This window comes from Pseudonaja textilis, chromosome 1 (assembly GCF_049901715.1).
Source record: "Pseudonaja textilis isolate UNSWEBS1 chromosome 1, rPseTex1.2, whole genome shotgun sequence".
Lineage (NCBI taxonomy): Eukaryota > Metazoa > Chordata > Lepidosauria > Squamata > Elapidae > Pseudonaja > Pseudonaja textilis.
The window spans coordinates 211,764,803-211,779,456 of record NC_141990.1 but is presented as its reverse complement, the minus strand read 5'-3'; the positions used below and the strand labels follow the sequence as shown (position 1 = coordinate 211,779,456).

The following is a 14,654-nucleotide window of genomic DNA, read 5'->3' as shown; positions in this document are numbered from 1 at the left end:
ACATGTAACGATGTTATTTTTCAACAGGCAATGCAGCTTTAAAGGAATAGTAGCTGAAATTTCAAAAAATAGCTGGATATTGAAATAAGGCAGCCAAAAACCAAATTGTATCTATAAGAGAAACTGTTCACAAAACAAGCTAATAGAATATATTTATACTGTTCACACATTAAGGGCATATAAACTCCAGTGAGCTAGTATCTACCTTGGTTTTAAAAAGGGTAACTTTTAAACATAGAGTTCTTCCTATTCTCAACATTATATTCAGCTTCCTTGGGTATTCTTAAAATTTAGCAGATATGAGACAAATATACAAATTCCTCATTTATGGTGGCCATACAATAAATGAGGGATTTGTATATTTGTATACAACAGTCCCATTTTTTAAAAAATCTGATTGTCAAAATATATGGTGTATGGATGATAAAAGTTGATTTTCTCATTTCTTTGCAAAGAAGTCAAGAGTTGCTTGCATTTGGCTCAAATGCTTGCAAAATTCTAAACCCTGCTTCTCTGATGACCATTCCTGCTATACCCACACAGAAAGCTTTGCATGATTTAATAAAAGCTATTACCTACACAAAGAAAAACATGAAAATAACAGATTCAGAAAAACGTTGCACAACTTGAGATTCCTAAATTTAATTACTGGCCTCTACTATGAAAAGTTCAACTGATCTTTTTTCTGTTGAAATATCAAGGAGGGAATAATTAATTCTTAATCATATTAAACTTTGTGAAAGTGGCTTACAAGTTGCTACTTTTATCTCTGAAATCATTTTTTACACTATAGTCTACATCAGAGGTGACAAACTTGCATCGTCACATTGTCATCACAGGACATATTGCAACACTTTCCCCCTTCACTAAACCGGGCCTGGGCATGGCCCACGTGACGCATCTGGCATGTGGGCCATGAGTTTGACAGCCTTGGTCTACATCTTGGGGATTTCCTGGTGGTCCTCCATCCAAGCAGCATTTTGCTTTTTCAAGAAAAAGCGAAGTCAACTAAGTATTACTTGAGATGGATAGTTATGCTTTTATATATTATTGATAGAAGTATTGGCATTTCTAGTATTCCTTCAATAGAATAGGCTCCATCAACTCCCCTGAAAACTTTACATTCTCCCGTCTGTTTTGAAGGTCTCAAGAATCTTCTAATAAAATGGAGAATAAAAGGAAAGAAATCTAGTGCTACAATAAATGTTTTTTATCTTAAATATTAAAGAGTTGTTGAGATTATCTAAAACTTACAGATGCTAAGAATATCAATTAGCAAAAGAAAGTCTACTGGTATAATTCTAAATTGCATAAATAATACCGTACTCACAATTTAAGCCAGAAAAAAAAGATAGGAATTGTTACTATCATATCTAATTTCATAAAAAAAGAATTTAAATTTGTGAAACAGAAACACTGATATTGTCCAGGTGACAACTCCCAGTATATTTTGACTCAATGCCTAGGTCTGATTGAAGTTAGGCAGATTTCTGCGCCTCTCAAGGATAGAAGGCAGAATTGAGGTCCTGATCCATCAAAAACTAAATGTGTGGCAGACAGATGTAGAGTCTAAAGATATCCTTAAAATCAGATGAAACCCTGGAAAGTAGGATCCAGATTGTGTCTGGAGGGTTCAGTTTATAAATGATATAGGAAAAGTGGTATTTGACTGGCTTCAAAATTATTATTTTAGTATATACTTCTATACCTTAGCAATATTAACAAATTTATATCTATTTCTAGCCCATCTTTCAAATATTTGAGATAGATGTACTTTAATAACAATAATTAAAAGAAAACAAGTAGTAATTATAGAAAAAGTATTGTATGAAATATTTGCTGTTTTGTTTTTTATACAGGCCAAAAAAGTCAGAGTTAAATATATACAGTTAAACTTTCTTAGGAAGCAAATCAGTAATATAAGTATCATATTTTAGAGATATTTACAGAGATGTCTTTTCTTCAAACCCGTTGACTTCAATATAGGTAAATAGGTAATAGATGAGAGCATTATTTTAAAGATTGCAGGGTTTCAGAAGAACCTAACAGTTTTTAAGGCTAATTGAGCAATCCAATATGCTCAATATGCTATCTTCACTTCAAATTAACCAAAACAATGAAAGCTTACAAGTGGAAGTATAAAGAGGAGGTTGAATTATTGATATTTTCTAGAACAAATGCTGCTAGGGAGCTAGAATCTTCCTCATGAGACAGCATACACAATTATATTGAAACTCAGAAGACAACCCATTTAAAAGATATAAGATTTTAATACAGGTAGCTCTCAACCTACGATCATAATCCAACAAGCCCCAGTCCCCAGAGGAAGTCATGAAGTGTGGTTCCTTAAATGGAGAATGGAGTGCATCAAAGGTGAGAGAAGTCCTGGGAAGCATAATACAGACCTAGGTTCAAGGACTCATGGGAGGGGAAGAGGGAGGTGGGGAGTGCTGGGTGATTTTATAGCCTCCCTGTGGTCAGTTGTAAGAGCAAATGACTGAGGGGCACTGCAGCGGCCGTAACTTTGAAACAGGATCTTAGGTAGCGTCTAATATAACTTAGTGGCTGCTAGGTGACCAGTCATTAAGCAACACTATTTATAATTATTTAAATAAACACCAAAAATGTTTACAAAGTACCTATGAGATGTGTATCACTGTTTCAGCTTCAGAAGAACCAAGAGCTATGGTAAGGTCTATTCATTTAGAACATAACATAAAGAATCCATCTAGATCTTTTCACTTTGTGGTGTACATATTTATAATTTCCCTGACATAAGATCTGGTATCAGAATAGGACTAAAAGAACAGACATCATTGCCCAGAAATTTAGGATGAGCCTTTATTTGGATGAGAGTGTAATGTTTCTATTCTGGTAACAATCAAGGCAAGACATACTGAAAAATATTACAAAGGTTTTCAAAAAATAGTAAGGTAGACATTTTATTAAACTTTCTTTGTTGGATAAGTGCCAACAGATTACAGCTGGAGTGGATGCCTGAGAATAATTTTTATCTATGGCTGTTTTAGAAAATACTAATGTCTCTGTAAGCTCCTCATTCGCTATTTTAAGAATAGCTGGATTTCTCCCACACAGTTGCTAATAGTATACTTTATCCTTATATAAAAGTTATGAACACCTTTAAAACAAGCAAACAGTAATTGGGAAACCTGGTTGCCTAAGCAATGAAAAGAAAGGATCTCTTCATTCAGTTGGATTGGGGGTTTTGTGCATGTCATCTGGTATTAACAGTTCTAGAAGCACTTGCTTTCTGATTGTGGACTAGTCTAGTTCATCTTCAGGATGATAATGACTGGTTTCACTTTTGATTCGATAATTATTTCCCACCTCTAAATTACCTTTACAGTGTGTGATAATGCATCTGTGAGTTTTTCCCAAATTATATTACCTACGAATTCTCACATTATTGCTGTTTCGGTCTCCTCATGCTGCCTATGAGATACAAGGAATGTACTCCTCATAAATACAAGGATGAACTTAGGAGAATGGGGTGGAGTCGGTTATCACATAACCATTAATTTATTGTAAATCTGGGAACCCCAACTTCAAAAGGTTAATAAGATATAAGCTAATGGCAAAAGTCATTCAGGGATTATGGGGGGGGGGACAGGGGGGGGGAACGGGACACCTTTTCAAGCCAAAAGTAAATATTTCAAAAACATGAACTATTTTCATTTTTGGAAAAGGGTAAAAAGATGGGTCTCTCTAACCAAAGGGAAATATTTAATCCATAGAAGTGGAATTCAAAGGGAGGATATAAAGTGCAGTGGCAGTGTTCAAGATGAGATTATGAAAAAGAAAGGGGGCTGTGATTTATTCTAGTACAAACAGGTCCCTGAGCTTCTAATCTCCTTCTTACTCCCACTTCTCACCAGAATCTGCTTTCCTGTCTCCTCAGAAGATCAAAAAGGTACGAGTGAGTATTAACAACTCTCAAAGGCACTGATGGTAACAGACTGTACAATTTAGACCACCAGGGCCTCATTGTTCCTATTGTATTCTGGCAAGAAGACTAAGCCAATCTGTGGTTGATTTATCTAGTTACCTTTACGGCTTGGAAATGGGGAAAAAATCCGATCCATATTAATGTTCTGGATCTCTGCTTTATAACTCATGGATTTGTTTGTCTTTTTTTAACCCGCTGTGTGCTGCCTAGAGTAAATATGAGATGGCTGCGATTCCTTCTTTAAATAAATGCAGCAGTATATAAGGTGATGAATTGCTGAAGTCTACAATGAAGGGATCTGCTTAATATGCTGTTTAATGTTTCAGCAGGTTGGGAATTTCCATGCCATTTTGCTGAAGTGTCAGATTTTCCCAAGCCTTATAGACAGTAATTGAAGGATACAGCTCTCTGATTATTATGCTTACTCTAAGAACTAAGCCATTAAAAATAAGTCCAACAATGTTACGGACAACAATTGTCCATAAATGGAAGTTCTTATTTATGCAGAAGCAGAGTTCACTTCTGTATCATTTCTTCCAGCCTGTGCAGTGGGATGCCTTGGGGGGGGGGGAGAGATAGAGAAGGTGGGCTCACACCTTTGGGAGGGGTAAAGCAACGGCTCCCTGAGTCTTGTTACTCTAAAATATTCGTGTGATCTCAGACTGTTTCCTTCTGATCCTGCCAGAATTTACCCTCGCCACCTTCCTTCCATTTCCCCCTCTTTCTCTTTCCTTTTCATAGATGAGCCTGTAATCTTCTACCTTTCCATTTATGTTTTGATTAAAACTGAAAAAGCCTGTCCACCCAAATACCATCCAGGGGAACCTGGCAAAAGACAAATGTCCATGATAATGTCAGTCAGTGGTACATTCTAGGAAGCCCTGATAAGATTCATGTGCTCTTTGAAGAAACACCGATTGTGCTGCTTGGAGTTTCTGGTAAAAAGTTCAAAACCTCAGAAATAGGATAAGGTGCTCAAGTGTCAGGCAACAGACACTGGTGGTAGCTACTAGCTGTACAAGTTCTGGAATGGTGACATACAAGTAAAGAATTAACTGAGTTCTTGTAGATAAGCTTAGCTATATGCAAAAAGATAATTCCTATTGTTTTGTTGATCATTCACAAAGCAAAAACATTATTGGGCTAAAGTACCATTCTTTCAAATTTCCCATCACTTTTTTTTTGGGGGGGGGGGTACTAGGGAGAAGAAAAAAATAAGTTTAACAACTATAAAGTAGACCATGAATTGAAAATATCTGCCAGGAACCAGATATTACAGCATGCCCTCATGATCAAAAATCTGGTGAATAAACAGGTTGTTTTGGGGGCAAGGAAAGGTCATGACAGGGAATGAACGGCACCATTTTTGAAATCAAGTCAAACTTGGAGGCAAAAAGACAGCAGTCAGTTTCTTGAATATGGTAGATTGGTAATAAAGTCCATATCTCAAGACCCCTGTGGAATGGGAACAAAACCCAACACACCAACTAGAGGTTTAGCATAATAAGAGATGTAACAAGGAAAAAAATATAATCCTTAGCATCTGCTGGGAAACAAGGACACCAAAACCCATTGAACGGGAGCTGAGTAGTTATAACAGTCCAAAATGTCCACCCTGCTAGCTGTTATGATGGAGCTATAAAATGTCCTTTCTTAGAGACTAAGAGAAATTCAGTCAGACATTCTATTGTAGTTCTCCCTAATTCCAAAAAAAAAAGGGAAGAGTGAATTGGGGGAGGGGTGATGATGGTTCCTAAAGGTTATCTAGTCAAGCTCACCCATATGGATCTGCAGCTGGGTGAGAATTTGCTCAGTGTTACAGGGAAGAATGTCTTCCAGCTCCTGGTGTTTCATGGACTAAGGGCAGTGGAATTAAGGGACAAAGTTCTTAGGTTGCAGAGTGGAAGCTAGAAAAGCAACAAAATATTTGTGCTGATTGATAGACCATCATCATTTGCTTGTCCGATGAGCTGAAAATTCACAGAGTTAAAATAATGGGAAAATTGTGCCCATTTGATACTCAGTGTATGGATCTGTCAGTTTTCTAGAATCCTGTTGTCTGTTCAGACTTTGTTGAGTAAGTGGTTCCTTTCAGGAATATGGCACCAATGTTAAAATGTTAAAACCAATGCTAATTGCTCCTCTTAGTTTTTAGGTGGTAATCACGGCTTCAAGAAAAAATATCCAGATTTTTCCTAAACTTTGGTCAATCTGATCTATTTCAGATTGTATTGAGTGAACACTGGCAAATAATGCTCTTACAAGATTTCAGAGATCTAGACTGAATCCAAAATGGCAGTATTAATGAAAGCATTGGCCATATTCATATGTTTGAATATGTGCATTACCTTGCAGCACCCAAAATATTTCTGTGTTTCTACTATGACATTTTTGCTCCTGAAGAATACTGCTCTTACATTCTGTGATGGCATTGATTATATCAAGGGTCTTCAAACTTAGCAAGTTTAAGTCTTGTGGACTTCAACTCCCAGAATTCCTGAACTAACATGACTGGAGGAGGAATTCTGGGAGTTGAAGTCTACAAGTCTTAAAGCTGTCAAGTTTGAAGACCCCTGGATTATAGTGTATCAGTGTACAGTATATCAGTGTAGAGATCATGCCTCTTTCTAAGTCACACATACACAAAGAATTCATGGAATTATAATATGAATAATTAACAGCTTTTTGTCTTTGCTGATTTAACTGAATTAAAAAACAGATTAAGGAGGTGGGAGACAAACTTTCAACATTATTGTAAATTTTTAAATATAAAAAAATGCAAGCAGAAGTACATTGTCAAACACTGTAAGAAGTGACCAGGAGTTTTAAAATAAGAAAATAGCTAAAGAAAATTATGTTCATTATTATTACATTATTAACTGTTCATTTAATATAGATTTGGGATGGTAGAGATTGCTTTTTTTCCCAAAGCAATCAATATGTATGTCTATTTGTAAAAAGCATAACAATAATTTCATCTGATGCAAAGGATATTAATTGTAAATTTATAAGCATTCTTCTTTTACTGCAAGGATGTCACATTACCATTATATAATCTATTCCAGTGAGGTCAATGCAATTAAAAGGACAAGCATTCTCAGAGCAATCCTTATTTATGAAATTCAAGTACTAATTAAACACTCTGAAATTGTATTTCCCATTATTGATTGACAAACCTTTCCCATAATTCCATCACAAAATTTATATGGATGCGTCCATTAAATTATCAGAAGTTGAATTCAAGGAAATTGAAAGAATGAAAGATATGAAAGAATCTGACTTTTCAAATAAACATTATAGACTTTCACAAAAAGTCACAACCTTAACCCTTTTGAAAGCTATGTCAACATAAAGACATCAGCCTAACCCAAAAGGTACTGATCTGCCAGTCTCAAAGAAATCCACAGAAGTAGCGGAGAAATAAAGCCAGAGTTTCTCTCTAAAAAACAATGGTAACACTATCAACATTGCAATCTGAAAAAGAAAATTTCCCAGAACATTACTGATGCTTCAGTATCTACTTGTTTACAAAAGTAACTAGTAATTAAGAGTAAAATACAAGATATTATTTTTATTTTTTACTCTAGGTAGCTCTGCTTTAATTACTTAAATCAATTTAAGCAATGTAAATTTACAACTTTAAGGATAATCATGAAAATATCTTAGAAATATAAATGCTATCTATAACAAGATTTAACATTTCTTCATTTGTAGCAACAAATACCAACCTTATAAATTAGATATGCATAAAAATACATTATATTTCATTTTCATACATTTTGCACATCACGTTTCATTCAATTAAATACAACTGACTCATTTTGCACAGTAGAAACTATTTTCAATCTCTAGCAAATTGGAAAGTAGAGAAATAAAATAATGTATAAACCACTGTTTACAAACACATTTAAGTGGTCAACAGTACGTTACATCAAAATCAAATAAATATGACAGAACTCACAAAATATTGTTACTAAGCCTCAAAAATAAATACAGAGTTGACATTTTTTATAGTTTTCTAAATTGATTTGAAATTTTATTTAAGAGTACCTACCCTAACTTATAACTTGAACTTTTTCTCTCTTGTTATGTCCTACAATTCACATGCACAAGATACTTTCACGTAAGATTTCTATTATAAAATTGCCCCATCTGTAGAATGATACAAAGAAATGGTAAAGGTGAAAACAGGTCCACTAAACACAGATGACTCTTTGTAATTCCTCTCCAGAGAAAGAAAGGATTTGAGATCACCTACAGATGTTCCACCAGACAGTTGTTCCTCATGAGAAGACCACAAGACAAAGATCTCCAGATCTAGAGGTCTGGGAGATAAGGGAAAACCATCTTCTCTTATTCAAAAGACACTGGGTTCGCATACTTCCTTTTCTAATTACTTTCAGAAATGGCTTATTAACTGCTTTTCAATTATTAGGCACTTTTGAACCAACAAGTTTTATAGCACCAGGTGAGTTTCCTTCAATTCTTAGTGAAATAAACTTAAAAACAAGTTTAAGAACTTCAAAACAATATTTGAAATGCAGCCAAAGGGGATTAGAAATTTGATTTTGGAAAGTTACAAACACATGGATTTGAAATAAGATTTCAGAGTTAATTGTAAAAATCCTTTCCATAGGAAAATGCTCTTTTTGAATTTTTTTTAAATGTGATGGAACTTTGAAGGTTGAACACAAGAGGGAACTAGAAGAAACTAAAGATTATAATTAAAGCAGAATAACATTTAAATTTGACTTGCAAATACAATATCTTAACATTGGATATACTGAAGGATATTTTTGAACAATTTTAGAAGTTAATTTTAAAGGTGTCCCTATAGAAAGATTGTCTTTAAATATGTGATGGAAAAGGAACAAGTTTTACAGGACAAGGTTGAGACCTATCTGAAAGTAGATTTAAAAAATGACAACTACAAGAACAATGTGGAAAAGATGCCATATTGGATAACAAGTGAAAACAGAAGATGTCTTAATAATTAAAAGGGATATAGAAATACAAATCAAAAGAGTGTCCTGGAAACTTTCCAATCTCAGATTTACAAAACTGATTCGTTAAAGCTTTGAAGAATCTTGTGAGAAGGGATAAAAACAGAATGAAAGGAAAAATCAAGTTCTAAGACATTATTTAAATGGATTAAAAATCAATGTTGTTAAAAATAAAAAAATAAAAGGAAGGAATATAAAGTTGGCTTATTTGATCAAGGTTAAAATAGATATGTTATTGTCTCTGGTAATTAATACACTTTTACCGATCAGGACTGAATGACGAGGCTTTAAGGATCTGTTTATGGAGAAGAAATAGGATATCGGAAGAAGATATATTTTGTTGTAATTTAAAAGAAGTGACAAGTTATTAAAATTGTTTATACTTGTTATGCTGAAAGGAAAAACCATTTCCTTGCATATATTTTCTTTTTCTTTCTACTCTATTTTTTCTTTTCTGCATTTTTTTTCTCTTATTCTTGTAATTTTTGTATTTTCTCTTTTTAATTGTAATTTTTAATAAAAATTATTATATATAAAAAGAATATTTTCTAATATCCAGAAATCACATTATCTTCTGCTGTAACATTCATTTTGTTTTTTTCCTTAATGCAAACAATAATAATAATCAAGAAAAGATGTTTAGTTTTCTTGGTTATTAAGAGTTAAGCTATCAGTCTGAAATTATCTTTATTTCAATATATTATTTATATCAGAATATTGCCAGCGTTAACATACGGCTAGAATAATTATACAATAGCATAGGTACATTAAGAGATTTCTGAGTCTTTAGTGATATTTAGGCATGTCTCTACTTAAGTTGGATCTGAATGCTCCTATCTAGTCTGTAACTACTTTTGATGGAAAGCAAATATTTTGATAGTGAATGAGTTTTGTCATTATCACAATTCATTTTGGAGACATTTTTCAGATTATTCCCATGTGGGTAAATAGGAAACTTGATGCCACTGAAAATGTTCTCCTATGAAGATTTTTACACATGATTTAACAGGTAGCTATAACCTCTGCTAATAAACATTTCCTGAAAAATACAATTAACCAATTCCAATATCCCCCGCTGAAATATTTTTACATGTGCTTCCAGGGGGAATAACACTTATTAGAAATACTATGTTTTACGTGCTGTTAAGCATAGGATTTGCTTCAACACGTTTTATGGCTTAAAAACAAGTATATTGTTTGTGATTCTTTCAGAGATGTGTTTCTACCACAATACCTTAACCTACCATCTTTCTACTCACTCAGAGTTTTCTCTGAATAATAACAGTCTGGGATCTGTAAATGCTTGTTTGAATTGTGGCAAGTAGTCATTTTCAGTTCAACATGTAAATAGATAAATACAAACAATTATGTATAGAGTATCACTTCTTAGCTGTTTTTAGAATTGGACATTTCTACTCATAAATAAGCTCCCAAACATCTTATCATCTTCATCTAATAAAGTTAAAAATAAAATTACAGAAGTCTTATCGTTAGAGTATATATAGCCATCCCAAAAGTAAGGATGCCAAATAGATGGGCTCAATTATTGTCAGTGTTTCTTAATTTCATAATATAATCATGAAAAGGAATGTCATTTAATGGTAAAAGAAAAAAAGACCCAAAAATGGCAGTTATGGATTCTGCACTTTTTTTTGCATCCCAATGAACATTTATTAAAAAAATAATTGCCACTCAGATTAAGCAAATTTGATTCCCCGTGCACACCTGCATAGGCATGCAGCCTCGATCTATGTTTCTGACCGTCTGTCTCCAAAAAGATTAGAATTCTGCACTAAACAGCAAAAAGAAGTCAGATACTGCTAATCCTGAATTATTTATTTTCAAGGTATTCTGAATCTAAAACCTTTTTTGAAAAAAGGGACTGCTTCTGCAGGGCAGCTCACTAATCTTTTATCAAAAATTTTTTAAAAAAGATATTCAGAATAGATCAAAACCCTATCCGAGAATGGATTTCACGGATTAGGGAAGTTGCAATTTCTTCTTTTTAAATATATATACGTACATATATATTATATTTGGTTCTGTCAGTCCCCTTTGTCTGTTATGTTCAGCAGCCTGTATCCAAGATCCAAGGGAACTCTTTGGCTAAACAGGAAGCAGCTAGAGTTGGACTTGACCAGGTTGTCAATCTTTGCATTCAAGGGAGCTATGATCGGTGTGTGTGGGTGGATGGGGGGGTCATTCTTGATAGCTAGGACCCTATTATAGCGGCAACCATTCGAAGAGCAACCTGCCCGCCACCTTTTTGTAATCCTAACTTTCCAAACTGGAGCGCCAGAGAACCAAGGGGGAAGCAACCGTCTTGGGCCAACGCGACAGGAATGCTTCCTACCTAGGGGTAGACCGGCCCTACAAGTCCCTTTGTCTGCCAGGGTCCTTCCTCCAGCCCGTTTCCAAGAAAGCCCCCCTCGGCCGAAGCAAGAAAGTGGGGTGGTGGTGGTGGGGGGAAGCCTAGCAGAAGAGACCTGCCCGCCCTCCCGCCCACCCCCGGAGCCCCCTTCCTTTGTTTGTGTACCTTTCCTCCAGCCTCACCAAAGCGCCGAGGAAGAAGCGGAGAGCTCCGGCGAGGCCTGCCCAGGGCTGGGAGACACACACTTCACCTTCTGCAAATGCAGGCCCCGGACAAGCGGGGTGTCAAGCAGGGAGATCCCGGAGTCCTTAGCGAACATCGGGCCTGACCCCGCCCGACACCCAGAGGCCACCGAGGCCCCACCGGCGCGGGCCAGAGGGGAGTCCGCGCCCGCCCCCCCCTCAAACCGCCGGGCCCTCTTCGTGTTCAGGCTCCCTCGCTCGGGAGGTGGAGGGGGGGGGTCCTTACCGGCGGCCCAAAACGGCGGAGTGAAGGGCGGAGGCGGGTGGCGACGTCGGCGACGGCACGACCGGCGACAGGAGGAAGAGGAGGTGATGAGGGGGGCTCAGAGCCCCCAGGCAACCAGCAAGGCTGCAGCCCCGGGCACCATGATGGCGGCGGCGGCGGCGGCGGCAACTGCAGAAGCGGCGGCTTCTTCCTGCAAGCTGCGGCGGCTGGCGGGCACCAGGCCGGTCGGGAAAGCGCAGCCGCCGCAGCCTCCTCCTGGCGGTGACAGCGACGGGCCGAGCCAGAGAGCAGCGCCGCCGCTGCCGCCGCGGTGCAGCTTGGGAAAGAGCCGCAGCATCCGAACCCGCCGCCAGGCTCCACTGGCGACCGTGCGCCCTTCCTGGGAGGGGAAGCTATCGCTGAAGGGGCCGAGAAGGGCGCGGAGGGGGGGGGGGCGCCCACCCACCCGGGGACCGTCGTTATAACCTCGGGGGGTCTCGTTCCTGCGCGGCCGGAGCCTGTCCCCCCACCACCCCTCTCGGCCTCGGTGCTGGCTTCGGTGACCGGACCACGGCTGAAAATCCCATCCGGGAAGGAAACATGAAAGGAGCAAAGAGCAGGTGGGTCCCTCCAGGCTGCCTTGCGGGAAGCTTCCCTGGATATTCCCACGGAGCAAGCGGTCCTCCACGTGAAGCCTGGGTACCCCCCCCCCCCGCCCCCGAGACCTCTCAGAGGATCCGCGAATAAATCCAATAAATAAACATTGTAAAAGTTCTCCCTTTTCATCCCTAATCCAGTAAATAGCGATAGATACCCATCCACATAAATCAAAGCTTTGGGGGTTTCTCCAGCATACGTTTAAGAATGTAAAGGACCTGGAGACCAAAACAAGGAGAACAGCCGCAAGTGGAGAAGTATCCGCGGCGCCTGTTAGACACGACGGCCTCGTTTTGAGTTTAGCAAAGCCAGCACCCTTATTTAATAGGTTGGGGAAATAAATAAAAAAATACTCCGTTGCGTGAACCATAGTTGCGAAGAGCATGAATATATAGGATAGGCACTCCAACCTAGGGATGATTCAGAAAAAAAGACCATTTATAATTAATGTTCCTTACTGACATTTGAGGGACTCTCCCAACCTGTGACTCTTGTATTTTCCTATAGCTTCGGGACCTTGTTTTGTAGAAAACACACACTTCTGCACACCCAAACTATTAAGGAAGGAGAAAGTCAGCCATATTATATATTTTTGATGATAGTACTAGAATCCATCTATCTGGGAGCACCTCTCGTGCATTTTGATATGTAAGGGAATAATCATCCTTTGTTTATGAATGGAAAAGGCAGAGTATGCATTAGTCATTTGTGTCCCAACATTAAAAAAAAAAGTTCTAATAGTTTATAAAAGGGGGGAGCAAATTTGTATCCTGAAGCAAAGAGATGCAGAAGACTATCTGTGTATAAACGTTTTACAAAAGGAAAGCATTATCAAAGATGACTTGAAAGCAGTAAAAGGGGGCTGGGATTTAGGGAGGAGGAAAAAATCCACCACAGCTGCAGAGTTTTCTCAGAAAATGTTCTGTTCTTAATACCATCATTTTTTTTTCCTTGGTGTCCTGGCCAGACAGCAAGGCCTCAAATAGTAGTCTTGTTCTTAGGGATGCGAGCAGTCTTTCAGTTACTAAGTACAGCCCATTAAAGGCTTAAACTGGCACTTTAATTTGTTGGCAATTAATTGGATATCAGTATAGCATGTGCTGACTGCCTTGCTCTTACTGTATTGATCAAATATTTAGTGGCTATATTTTTAACCACTTGCAATTTCCAAATCATTTTTGAAGACATATTTTTAAAAATCAGAAGTGCAGGCATGTATTCTTTAATAACAGGAATACAGGCATGTGGCAGCCAGATTCCCTTCACTCTAACTGTTCCTCATAAATTATTCCTTCTTAGCCCTTAATCCTTATCCTCTGGACATGCTTTTTTGTCAACAATCTTCCTAAAATATATGTTCAAAAATTGATGTAATTTTAATTGTTTGAATAAAAATACCCATAGCAGGGATAATATGCTCCCAGCCACTTTATATTGCCACTGTGGCAACATTAAATCTGTATTTAATGATCTATCAACACACCAATGAATAGCTATATAATATAAATTGCTAGTGTGGAAAATCCTCAGGGATAGTGTAACTCTGAAAAGAAATTACTTTAACGTTTGTCAATATCTGTGTAAAGTCAATATCTCATTTTTTCATTAATGACATTTATACAGTCACCCAACCCCAATAATGTACAGTACAAAAAAGACCTTCACATCAAATGCAATGTATGGTGACTATCCATCATAACTGGAAGAACTCGAACTTTTTATAATTAATCTAAAACAATTACAGTTCTTATTGTTTGCTCACTTTACTTGCGTTACTTCAATTATAAGTACCTTACCACCACACTTTATTTTCCCTTTCCTCATATACTTATATGACAAGTATAGTCAAATTTTTATTATGATCATTGACCAACTGTAGTGGAATATAACCATTAAGAAGCATAAAGTATCTAATGTACCAAGAGTGAAAACAAAAATGTAAAAGAAATTATAAAAAGCTAGAAGATATATAAATTATAAGTTAAAAATTAAAAGTATGTATAAAAAGGGAGAATCTGCAAGGAGTTGTGGAAGTATTAGATGGGTGTAAGGAAGCATTAAAGGTTAGCATGTGGAAGACTGTATCAAGTTGTAAAACAGTCTAATATTTACAATAATAAAGTACTAGCCCAATATTAATTAAAGCCCATTAGCTTTAATTTATAAAGTTGAGCACAGGTCGTCATCCAATGAATTTTGAGTACTGCTT

General features: G+C 37.2%; 1 protein-coding gene across 2 annotated transcripts in view; it reads right to left on the bottom strand.

The window, feature by feature from the left end:
* Positions 1-12,095, bottom strand: part of ZNF148 (zinc finger protein 148) — a 47,131-nt gene extending 35,036 nt beyond the window's left edge. The window contains exon 1 of one of the 2 annotated variants that reach the window (XM_026707865.2): positions 11,810-12,095. The gene's annotated coding sequence lies outside the window, so the exon portion shown is untranslated. The remainder of the gene's footprint in view (positions 1-11,809) is intronic. The other variant, XM_026707864.2, reaches the window with a different exon arrangement.
* Positions 12,096-14,654: the final 2,559 nt, after the last annotated feature.